We start from the raw sequence: 13,148 nt of genomic DNA, 5'->3' as shown, positions 1-13,148 counted from the left end.
TTCACCAAGCTACCTCACTTGTCGGTCTGTATTCACTCTAGTCTTGGACTTCCTAGTGGTCAGTTCATCACCCAACACTGGGTCTGGCCTTCCTGGGCTACACTGGCCCTCCTATACTTTTTGAGCTCACCAAACCCCCCAGGGTCTGGGAGACGAACGCTTTGGGCTTTCACCCTCTCAAACTCGAACTCGGGCTCGGACTCGGACTTGGACTCGGACTCGGACTCGGACTCGGGCTCGGTCTCGGCCTCCGCCTCGGTCTCGGTCTCGGTCCCGGTCCCGGTCTCGGTCTTGGTCTCGGTCTCGGTCCCGGTCTCGGTCCCGGTCTTGGTCTTGACCTCGGACTCCATCTCGGTTCCTTCTCGGACTCCATCTCGGATTCCATCTCGGGTCCATCTCGGACTCCATCTCGGCCTCTGTCTCGGTCCATCTCGGACTCCATCTCGGACTCCATCTCGGTCCATCTCGGACTCCATCTCGGACTCCACTTCGGACTCCACCTCGGACTCCATCTCGGACTCCATCTCGGTCCAGCTCGGACTCCATCTCGGACTCCACCTCGGACTCCACCTCGGACTCCACCTTGGACTCCATCTCGGACTCCGTCTTGGTCCATCTCGGACTCCATCTCGGACTCCAACTCGGGTCCATCTCGGACTCCATCTCGGACACTTCCACGTGTCATATGTTGGTCCTTTTGGGTCCCTTTTTGGAGCCTCGCTTATTGCTCGCTTTGTGCTTGTTCCTCGAGCACTTTGTTGGGAGTTCCACTCCCGCTCTCAATCTTTCAAGTCGAAGCTTTTAGTCCAAACGTGTTACGCTCGTTTGGCTTTCGCTTTGTCCACTACCACGTGGCACCCTTCCGGCTCCACTTTGGGGCCTAGGGAATTTGTGTTTCACAACTCCACCACCCATAAACGAAGTTCAATGTCCTCATCGAACGGTAAACCCTTTTATAAAGTAACACCCGCAGGTATTACCATTTCCATCCTTGGCACCCAGCCAATATTTGTCTATGGTTTGACCCCGAAGGCTCACCATGCCTTGTCCATCCTCTAAGGAGCATAATCTCTCCAACATAGAGACTCACTCGACCACCTAGGGTGGTTTGCTCCCTTTTATTGGTTCAGTTCTCGCTAAACCCGTTAAAGACACCCTCTCTAACTCAATTCCACTACTCATTCTTTAGTAGTTTCAGATTCTATTGACATAACCTCTGCATTTTGGAACTTTTAATTTTGACTTCTCCGAGTCAATTTCCCAGGTGTCTCCGACACTTTATGTTGCACATGGTGCAACTCCACTTCCCTATCCTAGGAAGTTCTTTACTTGAGGGTACCATCATCCTCTCTTCGATATCGTGCCACCTTTAGGCACTAAGTTCCAGTTATCATAATTGGTGCTAGGGCTGCCCATGGCCCTATTATTTGGCTACCTTACCGCTCCCCCCTTTGGAGCATCCACTTTCGCCAAATCGGAGCAGTTGGGAATCCATCCTTGGGGAAACATTGCCTTTCCCATATTCCATTAGCACCCAACACATTAGTGTTCTCGGCCTAACTTTGCCATTTGGATTCTTTCCCATGATTCCCATGGCTCTTTTCTTAGCCACTAGTCTTTTGCTCCTATCCTTGATTGTTGCACCCAGCAACATAGGATCGCTACCTCCATTTTTCAGGTTTCCTTTCGGTTCCATAGCAAACACTTTGTTTTTCCAAGTCTAGAGGGTGTTCACCTCTAGTACGTCTCTTTAACATTTTCTGTCGTGGGCTCTATCCACGGCCCAACTTTTTGAGACCCTCCCTTGGATCTCTTATAGAAACTACTTTCCTTGGACTTACTATGCTATAGCATTGACATAGTTCATTTCCCTTAGATATTCTTTCCACTTGGTCACCTCGACCAAGCCACACCTTTATCAATAGTTCAAATCAACACTTTGAACTAGGAATCATATTCCTTAACCCAAACAAAGACTTTGTCCTTGTTTAGCCACAAGATCACCTAGTGATCTCATCTTGACCCCTTAATAGGTTTATCAATAGGAACTAGGTTTTCCAAACCCTTCTAAGTTGTTGACTATGACCCCGGGGGCATCCCCCACACTTGGCGGTGCGCCCAAGCCAGCCCTTTCGGCCAAGGATCCATAGCAACTGAGACTTGGGTGTCTCCATCTCATTCACCACGTCTTTGGTGCCCTTGTGAGACACAAAATCCCTAGGCCCCAAAGTGGAGCCGGAAGGGTGCCACGTGGTAGTGGCCGAAGCGAGAGCCAAACAAGCGTAACATGTTTGGACCAAAAGCTCCGACTTGAAAAGTCAAGAGCGGGAGTGGAACTCCCAACGAAGTGCTCGAGGAACGAGCACGAAGCGATTAACCAAGTCCAAAACTGCTGGATGACTCAAGTAGAGTCAAGGGATGGTCCTAAAAGGACTGATGGAAGCATTTGGACTAAGGTGTGTTGTACCCCACAAAGGATGGGGGGGGATCATAGGATCCAAGGATGAGAACAGAGGGTATCTCATCGATGGCAAAATGTGGCATGCTAAAGTTATGGGAAAGGTGTTCCCAGAAGAAAACAACTTTGACACAAAGTTGTGTGTGACCTCTATGGTGCAGTGTTAACGGATGGTTGGCATGAGAAAGAGCGGTGTTGGTCTTGGCAAAGACTTAGACACGAAGGGAAAGTGTCATAGAGGTAGGCTCATGGAGCCGATGGTGTGGAGACACCAAATGTGCCAAGGTGTGGTACCTTGAGGCTATGTTGGTGGGTTCATGAGAACCCCTTGCCAAAGGAATCCCAATGGAAATGGGAATGGCATAACCTAAGCTGCAGAGCATGCAGTTAGAGTGTGGTGACCCAGATAATGATGGAGGTGTGAAAGCACCAAGCAATGAGTTGTAGGACTTGACAACTATGAGACAACTAAGCAAGAGGTGCAAAATAACTGGTTAAACGGGTAGAAGGTAGCTACCCAAGACTTCTTAATAGCATAGGGAAGTCGGATATACCCTTACGGGGGATAAGTTGCTTGTGTTGCGATATAGTAAGTCAATGTCATAAAAGGAAATACTCATTGTCAAGAAAGCCATCATTAAGACACCCGAACACTCTAGAACACCAGAAGGTGGTGTTTGATGTCGCGAGGGCAATGGATAAAGCCCAAGGGACTAAGTCCCTAGCGAATGATGGATAGAAGGTGCTATCCAAATGTCCAAGGTTGCGGAGACAGGACAAGACTGTCTACCTGAGTTGGACAAAGCCAAGAATGGAATTTTGGCAAGGCTAGTGATGGGCATAAAAAGGCCCATAAGCAACAATGTAATCCCAGTGTGTGGGATTATAAGGTGAGCATACCCGGATTGAGGAACCACTCCCTGGGCTATTGGGTAGGTTCATCCCTAAGAATATTTGCTAAGGCATGATAGAAAGTGCAAAGCTATCCTCCTGGTCTAGAGGAAAATGACCGAAGGAAAGGTGTGAAGCCAAAAGCAAGAAGTAAGGGGATGAAACCGAACCATAGGAATCGAAGGGCATAACCAAGGTTGGTCATGCCATCTGGGAGTGGAGAATCAAGTGGGGGCTCGAGGGTGTTGCCGCTAGCAACCGTGATGCCATGGAGAGTCTAAAATATGGAATTGTCCATGTTAAACTATGTGGCAATTGGAAAGCTTGCAAAAAGGGAGGCCTTAGCAAGCTAAGGGACAGAGTTCCTTCAAGGTTCCCGAAGACGATTCTAGGTAGCTTAGTACCTAGAAAGGCCAAGTGTAAATGGTTCATAGAACGTGCGAAATCAGAGTGGCGCAGCAGAAGCATGGTCTTGAAGCTTGCCATGAGGCAAGGCTGTCAAGGTTAGGGAAGTAGTTCCCGAGTGTTCAAAGAGAGGGCTTTGAACGAAAGTCGATGGTGAAGGACTTTCACGCTTGTGCAAGAACCATGTTACAGTGGTCAGAGGACTTGCCAAGCGAGATTGGCAAGTCAGGGGAACAAATACCCTAGTTGAAGGTGATAACTTCAAAAAGGGTGGGCCATGGGGCCAAGCATGGAGGAGTCCATGCATGATCACAAACTTGTCAAGTGGGAGGACTTGGCAGTGCGGGGGAACTAGGTTCCTAAGTTGTGATCTGTAGCACGCTTTAAAAATAAGTTGGTGCACCGGCGTGGGGAGTCACGCCAGGCATCCGGTGTGATGCCATCCGTAGATGCATATACGGAGGTTGGGTTCGAGTCCCGACCCTCTAGTGCTTGGGTTCGAGTCCCAAATCACTAGGGCGTGGTGATGGTTTGGAATATGAGGACACTCATATTTCGGTGGTCATGGACTCTCAGTGTGGAGACTGGTTTGGGCACACCGCCAAGCGAGGGATGCCTCGGAGTCGTGATGCACGGTTAGATTGCTTAGTGTGAAAGCTCAGCATATCTAACTTGAACGCTTTGGTGCAAATGGCACCAAGGACGTGGTGAGTGAGATGGGGACACCTAATCTCAGTTGCTATGGACCCTTGGCCGGAAGGGCTGGCTTGGGCGCACCGCCAAGTGTGGGGGATGCCCCCGGGGTCGTAGTTAGCAAGTTAAAGGTCTGGAAGACCTAGTACCTATTGGCAAACCTGTTAAGGTGCCGAGGTGAGATCACTAGGTGATCTTGTGGCTAAATAAGGACAAGGTCCTTGTTTGGGTTAAGGAATAAGGTTCCTAGTTCAAAGTGTTGATTTGAACTATTGATGATGGTGTGGCTTGGTCAAGGTGACCAAGTGGGAAAAGCACCTTAGGGAAATGAGCTATGTCATTGCGATGGCATAGTGTGTCCAAGGAAAGTAGTCTCTAAAGAGACCCATGAGAGGGTCACAAAGTTGGGCCGAGGATAGAGCCCACAGCAGAAGATGCTAAAAGAGACTTACTAGGGGTGAACACCCTAGTCTTGGCAAAGCAGAGCCTTTGCTATGGAATCAAAAGAATACCTCAAGGAGGTAGAGATTCGATGTTGCTTGGTGCAACAATCAACAGATAGGAGCAAAAGATGAGTGGCCAAGATAGGGCCGTGGAATCCCTTGGAAGGAATCCAAGTGACAAAGTTAGGCGAGGAACACTAATGTGTTGGACGCTAACAAATCGCGGGAAAGGAAGTGTGTTTCCAAGGATGGATTCCGAATTGCTCCGATTTGGCGAAAGTGGAAGCTCCAAGGGAGGGAGCGGTAAGGTAGCCAAATGATAGGGCAATGGACAACCCTAGCACAAAGTGTGATAAATGGAACTTAGTGCCCAAGGTGGCACGAAATAGAAGAGAGGATGATGGTGCCCTCAAGTAATGAACTTCCTAGGATAGGGAAGTGGAGTTGCACAATCTGTGCAATGCAAGGTGTTGGAGACACCTAGGAAATTGACTTCCAAAAGTCAAAAGAGTAAAAGTTCCAAGGTGCAAACATTCAATAGATGGAAATTGAGACTACTCGAGAAGGAGTAGTGGGATTGACTTAGAGAAGGGTCTCTAAGAGGTTTAGCGAGAACTAAACCAATAAAAGGAGAGAACCATTACATGTGGTCCAATCAGTCTCTAAGTGGGAGAGACTACCCTCCTTAGAGGATAGGCAAGGCATGGTGAGCCTTTGGTGTCAAACCATTGAGGCATATGCAAAAGGCATGGTGAGCCTTCAATGTCAAACCATTGACGAATATGGAGAAGGCATGGTGAGCCTTCAATGTCAAACCATTGACAAATATTGGCTAGGTGCCAAGGATGGAAATGGTAACACATGCGGGTGTTACTTAACAAAATGGTTTACCGTTCGATGAGGACATCAAACTTCGTCTATGGGTGGTGGAGTTGTGAGACACAAAATCCCTAGGCCCCAAAGTGGAGCCGGAAGGGTGCCACGTGGTAGTGGCCGAAGCGAGAGCCAAACAAGCGTAACACGTTTGGACCAAAAGCTCCGACTTGAAAAGTCAAGAGCGGGAGTGGAACTCCCAACGAAGTGCTCGAGGAACGAGCACGAAGCGAGCAAAAAGTGAGGCTCCAAAAAGGGACCCAAAAGGACCAACACATGACACGTGGAAGTGTCCGAGATGGACTCGAGTTCGAGTCCGAAGTGGAGTCCGAGATGGACCCGATATGGGGTCCGAGATGGACCGAGACGGAGTCCAAGAAGGAGTCCGAGATGGACCGAGACGGAGTCCGATATGGAGTCCGAGATGGACCGAGACGGGGTCCGAGATGGAGTCCGAGATGGACCGAGACGGAGTCCGATATGGAGTCCGAGATGGACCCGAGATGGGGTCCGAGATGGACCCGAGATGGAGTCCGAGATGGAGTCCGAGATGGAACCGAGACCGAGACCGAGACCGAGGCCGCGACCGAGACCGAGTCCGAGTCCGAAACCGGGACCGAGAACGAGACCGAGGCCGAGGCCGAGACTGAGCCCGAGCCCGAGTCCGAGTCCGAGTCCGAGTCCGAGTCCGAGTTCGAGTCTGAGAGGGTGAAAGCCCAAAGCGTTCGTCTCCCAGACCCTAGGGGGTTTGGTGAGCTCCAAAAGTATAGTAAGGGGGAGGACTGTAGTGGAGCCAGTTTGGCCAGGAAAGGCCAGTTTGGCCCAGGAGGCCAGACCCAGTGTTGGGTGATGAGCTGACCACTGGGAAGTCCAAGACTAGAGTGAACACGGACCGACAAGCGGGGTAGCTTGGTGAAGTGTTCAAGAGCCGGCTCTAGTTCCCCCGGGAGATCAACTGGCCGATGCTCCCAGTCCAAGTGTGGGTGGCACTACCTACTTGGATACCTGGTGTGGCTCAACAGAACCCGCTCTAAGCCCATGGCTAGAGCACCCAAGGGCAGAAGGCGAGGAGAGTACCCAGGTGGCTCACGTAAGGCCACGGTGTTCCGAAATGTTGTCCCAAAGGCCCAGACTGTGGAAAGGAAGAGGAGCAGTCCTCTGGGGTAGTGACCAAGGACACAGTCGTGTGGTGAGGAAGTCCCAGAGGACCGTGGGACTTAGTGGTCGGGCCTGTGGGTCTCGATCCAGTGGCAGTGTTGGCAAACACGGCCAGGGGCAGAAAGGGACTTAGTGGGGACTGACAGAGGGATGTTGGGGAAGGCTATTCCCCTTGTCGGTGGGCAACCTAAGGATGCTAAGGAGTGGATCTAAGATGACCACTCACGGATGGTTTGCCTAGTCTTGGAGAGTGATGCAAGTGGTATTGGACTACTAGTGTGGCAAAGGTGATTGGGCATGGCCTTAGCGTAACGGGCTACTATGTCGGTGGTACCTTTGAGTGTCGGTCATGGGATCGGACACGTGGAGCACTTGGACCAAGTGCAAATGTTGAGTGGCATGGATGCCATTCTCGGGGCTAGCAAGTCCCAAGTCCTGGATTGGACTTATGGAGGTTGTGAATGAGACTCCTCCAAGTGGTCAGAGGTGTGGTTAAGTGACTAAAGTAGAATGGAACATTTAGTCGCTTACAGCCCTTTGCACCAAAGTGTTCAAGTTAGATATGCCAAGCTTTCACTCTAAGCAATCTAACCGTGCATCACGACTCCGAGGCATCCCTCGCTTGGCGGTGTGCCCAAACCAATCTCCTCACTGAGAGTCCATGACCACCGAAATATGAGTGTCCTCATATTCCAAACCATCACCACGCCCTAGTGATTTGGGACTCGAACCCAAGCACTAGAGGGTTGGGACTCGAACCCAACCTCTGTATATGCATCTACGGACGGCATCACCCTAAATGCCTGGCGTGACTCCCCACGCCGGTGCACCAACTTATACTTAAAGCGCGCTACAGATCACAACTTAGGAACCTAGTTCCTCCACACTGCCAAGTCCTCTCACTTGACACGTCTGTGATCATGCATGGACTCCTCCATGTTTGACCCCATGGCCCACCCTTTTTGAAGTTATCACCTTCAACTAGGGTATTTGTTCCCCCGACTTGCCAATCTCGCTTGGCAAGTCCTTTGACCACTGTAACATGGTTCCTGCATAAGCGTGGAAGTCCTTGACCATCAACTTTCGTTCAAAGCCCTCTCTTTGAACACTTGGGAACTACTTCCCTAACCTTGATAGCCTTGTCTCATGGCAAGCTTTAAGACCACGCTTCTGCTGCGCCACTCTGATTTCGCACGTTCCATTTACCATTCACACTTGGCCTCTCTAGGTACTAAGCTACCTAGAATCATCTTTGGGAACCTTGAAGGAACTTTGTCCCTTAACTTGCTAAAGCCTCCCTTTTCGCAAGCTTTATAGTTGTCATATAGTCTAACATGGACAATTCCATATTTTAGACTCTCTATGGCATCTCGGTTGCTAGCAACAACATCCTCGAGCACCCTCTTAGTTCTCCACTCCCAACTTGCATAACCACCGTTGGATATGCCCTTCGATTTCTATGGTTCAATTTCATCCCAATACTACTTGCCTTTTGACCCCATATGTTTCCTTTGGTTATTCTCCTCCAGACTAGGAGGATAGCTTTGCACATTTTACTATGCCTTAGCAAGTATTCTTAGGGATGAACTTACCCGATAGCCTAGGGAGTGGTTCCTCAATCTTGGGCATGCTCACCTTATAATCCCACACACCGGGATTAACGTTGCTGCTTTTGGGCCTTTACATGCCCATCACCAGCCTTGCCAAACTTTCATTTTTGGCTTTGTCCAATCCGGGTAGACAGTCTTCTCCTATCTCCACAACCTTGGACATTTGGATAGCACCTTCTATCCATCATTTGCTAAGGACTTAGTCCCTTGGGCCTTATCTATTACCCTTGCGACACGAAACACCACCTCTTGGTGTTCTAGAGTGTTTGGGTGTCCCAATGATGGCCTCTTGACAATGAGCATTCCCGTTCACGACATTAACTTACTATATCGCAACATAAGCAATTTATCCCCCGTAAGGGTATATCTAACTTCCTTATGCTATTAAGAAGTCTTGGGTAGCTACCCTCTACCCGTTTAACCAATTATCTTGCACCTCTTGCTTAGTTGCCTCATAGTTGTCAAGTCCTACAACTCATTGCTGGTGCTTCCACACCTCCATCATTGTTTTGGTCACCACACTCTACCACATGCCTTCCAGCTTAGGCTATGCTATTCCCATTTCTGTTGGGATTCCCTTGGCAAGGGGTTCTTATAAACCCACCAACATAACTTCAAAGTATCACACCTTGGCACATTTGGTGTCTCCACACCATTGGCCCCATGAGCCTATCCTTATGACACTACTTATTAGTGTCTAGGTCTTTGCCAAGACCAATATAGTTGTTCCTCATACTAATTATCCGTTAGCACCGCACCATAGTATTTGCACCCAACTCTGGGCCAAAGTTGTTTTCTTCTGGGAACATCTTTCCCACAACTTTAGTATGGCACATTCTGCCATCAATGAGATACCTACTGTTCTCATACTTGGATCTTTTATGATCCTCCCCATACCTCATGGGGCACCATACACCTCAGTCCACATGCTTCAACCAATCCCTTAGGACCATTCCCTGACTCTACTTGAGTCATCCAGGATTTTGGACTTTGCTAATCCAACAACCTACGAGGTCTCAGTCTTAGCGGTGCCAACTCACTGGAATACAACTTCTTGTATTCATGTCCTACTCACAAGGACAATCTTTGCAAGTGTTACTCTGACACTTGATGATTTTCTTGGGGCTAACCTTTGCCCCTTAGGACTACTTGTCCATGTGATGAACATAGCAACTCATCTTTAAGTACACCCCCAACTCCTTGGGTTGTTCCAGCATTTATTAGAGGTAGCCCCGGCTACCATTTCAAGGACTGGTGTCCTCTTCTGTATTTGACCTCCCACGGTCAACAATTCCGGTCTCAAATTTATGAGTACCAGCCTTAACCATATATGGGTAATCTTATGACTCCTTTACTCTATTGGAGTTTGCATCTTTCCCGTGATCCCACTATAGTTGTTTACCACAACTATGTTAGCCTGTTTGCTGCGTCAAATGCTCATCTGGATCACATCCTCACTCAATGAGGAAAGCTTTACACTGTTCCCAAGATCCCAAAGTCATTCCCTTACTGGCCCCTTTTTTTTTTTTTTATCCACCACCTTGCCTACAAATTCACACGTGAACTGTAGTGGAGAGCCATGTCTTCCCGACTTGCTACTCCTCAAAGACAAGCCCACTCCTAGGACCTTCCGATGCCAACACTAGTGGTGATATACTTGAGCACCAATAAAAGTCAGACTAAAGAATAGCTCTGATACCAAATTGTAATTGACTAATTTTTCCATTCTACTTTAGTCACTTAACCATACCTTCGACCACTTGGAGGAGTCTCATTCACAACCTCCATAAGTCCCATTCAGGACTTGGGGCTTGCTAGCCCCGAGAATGGCATCCATGCCACTCAACCTTTGCACTTGGTCCAAGTGCTCCACGTGTCCGATCCCATGACCGACACCCCAAGGTACCACCGATATATGAGCCCGTTACGCTAGGCCATGCTCCTTCACCTTGGTCATATCGGTGGTCTAACACCACTTGCATTGCAATCCCGTCTCTCCAAGACTGGGCCATCCGTCCATAAGTGACCATCCCAGATCCACTCCTTGCATCCTTAGGATGCCCTCAGACATGGGGAATAGCCTTCCCCAATATCCCCTTTCTGGTCCCCACCAAGTCCCTTTCTGCTCAGGGCCGTGTTTGCCAACACTGCCACTGGATTGAGGCCCACAGGCCCGACCACTAAGTCCCACGGTCCTCTGGGACTTCCTCGCCACACGACTGTATCTTTGGTCTCTACTCCAGAGGACTACTCCTCTTCCTTTCCACAGTCTAGGACTTTGGGACAACATTTCGGAACACCGTGGCCCTACACGGGCCTCATGGGTACTCTCCCCGCCTTCCGCCTCTAGGTGCTCTAGCCATGGGCTTAGAGCGAGGTTCCGTTGAGCCACGCTAGGTATCCAAGTAGGTAGTGCCACCCACACTTGGACTGGGAGCATCGGCCAGTCGATCTCCCGGGGGAACTAGAGCCGGCTCTTGAACACTTCACCAAGCTACCTCACTTGTCGGTCCGTATTCACTCTAGTCTTGGACTTCCCAGTGGTCAGTTCATCACCCAACACTGGGTCTGGCCTTCCTGGGCTAAACTGGCCTTTCCTGGCCAAACTGGCTCCACTGCAGTCCTCCCCCTTACTATACTTTTGGAGCTCACCAAACCCCCCAGGGTCTAGGAGACGAACGCTTTGGGCTTTCACCCTCTCAGACTCGAACTCGAACTCGGACTCGGACTCGGACTCGGACTCGGACTCGGACTCGGGCTCGGTCTCGGCCTCCGCCTCGGTCTCGGTCTCGGTCCCGGTCCCGGTCTCAGTCTCGGTCTCGGTCTCGGTCCCGGTCTCGGTCCCGGTCTCGGTCTCGACCTCGGACTCCATCTCGGGTCCTTCTTGGACTCCATCTCGGATTCCATCTCGGGTCCATCTCGGACTCCATCTCGGCCTCTGTCTCGGTCCATCTCGGACTCCGTCTCGGTCCATCTCGGACTCCATCTCGGACTCCACTTCGGACTCCATCTCGGACTCCACCTCAGACTCCACCTTGGACTCCATCTCGGACTCCGTCTCGGTCCAGCTCGGACTCCATCTCAGACTCCACCTCGGACTCCACCTCGGACTCCATCTCGGACTCCATCTCAGACTCCACCTTGGACTCCATCTCGGACTCCGTCTTGGTCCATCTCGGACTCCATCTCGGACTCCAACTCGGGTCCATCTCGGACACCATCTTGGACACTTCCACGTGTCATGTGTTGGTCCTTTTGGGTCCCTTTTTGGAGCCTCGCTTATTGCTCGCCTCATGCTTGTTCCTCGAGCACTTTGTTAGGAGTTCCACTCCCGCTCTCGATCTTTCAAGTCGGAGCTTTTAGTCCAAACGTGTTACGCTCGTTTGGCTTTCGCTTCGGCCACTACCACGTGGCACCCTTCCGGCTCCACTTTGGGGCCTAGGGATTTTGTGTCTCACACGCAGGTGGACGATGATGGGAGTTGTAGCGCTGTTGTTGTCCCACTTGTACGCGGCCTAAGTGTTCGGCAAACTCCGCTCGGACAAGTGGAAGAATGCTAGTCAAATATTGATCCCATGACTTAGCATCCGCAGCTCGTGGCAATCGCGAAGGTAAACCCAGCTCCATTGGTAATATTGGATCATGGCCATATAAGAGTTTATATGGTGAAGCACCAACAGAACTCTACACCCAGTGACATATGCATACCGAAGAGACGGCAAATAACCATCCCAATCTGAATGCTGAAAGTTCACATACTTTGCAATCATCCCCTTAAACATCTGAACAAGCCGTTCCACCAGACCGTCTGATTGTGGATGATAAACACTCGTGAAAGTGTGGCGAATCCCCAACCGAGACGTCAAAACATGAAATGCCTCAGCCATAAATGTGGGACCATTATCCGAAAGAATCCGCTCTGGACAAGAATGTTGGAACACCACTTGATTGAGGAGGAAGTATCCAACAGCAATTGCAGAGGCGCTAGCAAGAGCACCAACTTCCACCCAACGAGTCAAATAGTCAGAAGCAATAATAACATACTCATTGCCAAGAGTCGACCGTGGAAAAGGTCCCATAAGATCAAACGCCACCAACTCAAACGGACGAGAAACTGCAATTGACTCCAACCGTCCTTCCGCAGCCCAAGGGGGAGTATTACGAGCTTGGCACCAAACGAAGCTATGCACATACCGGATAATATCATGTCGCATCTCCGGCCAATAGAAAGACTTGCGTAGCTTCTCGATTACACGGCTAGTTTTATTCAGACTCGTTGCACTCATCTTCACTTTATTATTTATGTTCAGCCTCACTCCACTATTGCATCTGTTTGGCCTCACTATGTTAAAGTTAAATGTTCCATTTGGATTCACTATGCTTGTCCTCACTCCATAATTTATGTCATTTGTCTTTACTCTATTACCATATCCATTTGTCTTCATTCTATCATCGAAACTGAACTCCTATCCATCCCCTCTACCCCCTCTAAAGAAAAAAAGTTTGACGTGGCAAGGAAAGTGAAAAAACTTAAGGAAAAACCATTATGGAAGAAGAAAAAGTGGATAAAGAAGTATTAAAAGAGGAATTTGCAGTAGTTGGCAACAATATAAACAA

This window comes from Selaginella moellendorffii, unplaced genomic scaffold, assembly GCF_000143415.4.
Source record: "Selaginella moellendorffii unplaced genomic scaffold, v1.0 SELMOscaffold_136, whole genome shotgun sequence".
Taxonomy (NCBI): Eukaryota; Viridiplantae; Streptophyta; class Lycopodiopsida; order Selaginellales; family Selaginellaceae; genus Selaginella; species Selaginella moellendorffii.
This window is presented reverse-complemented; position numbering follows the sequence as displayed.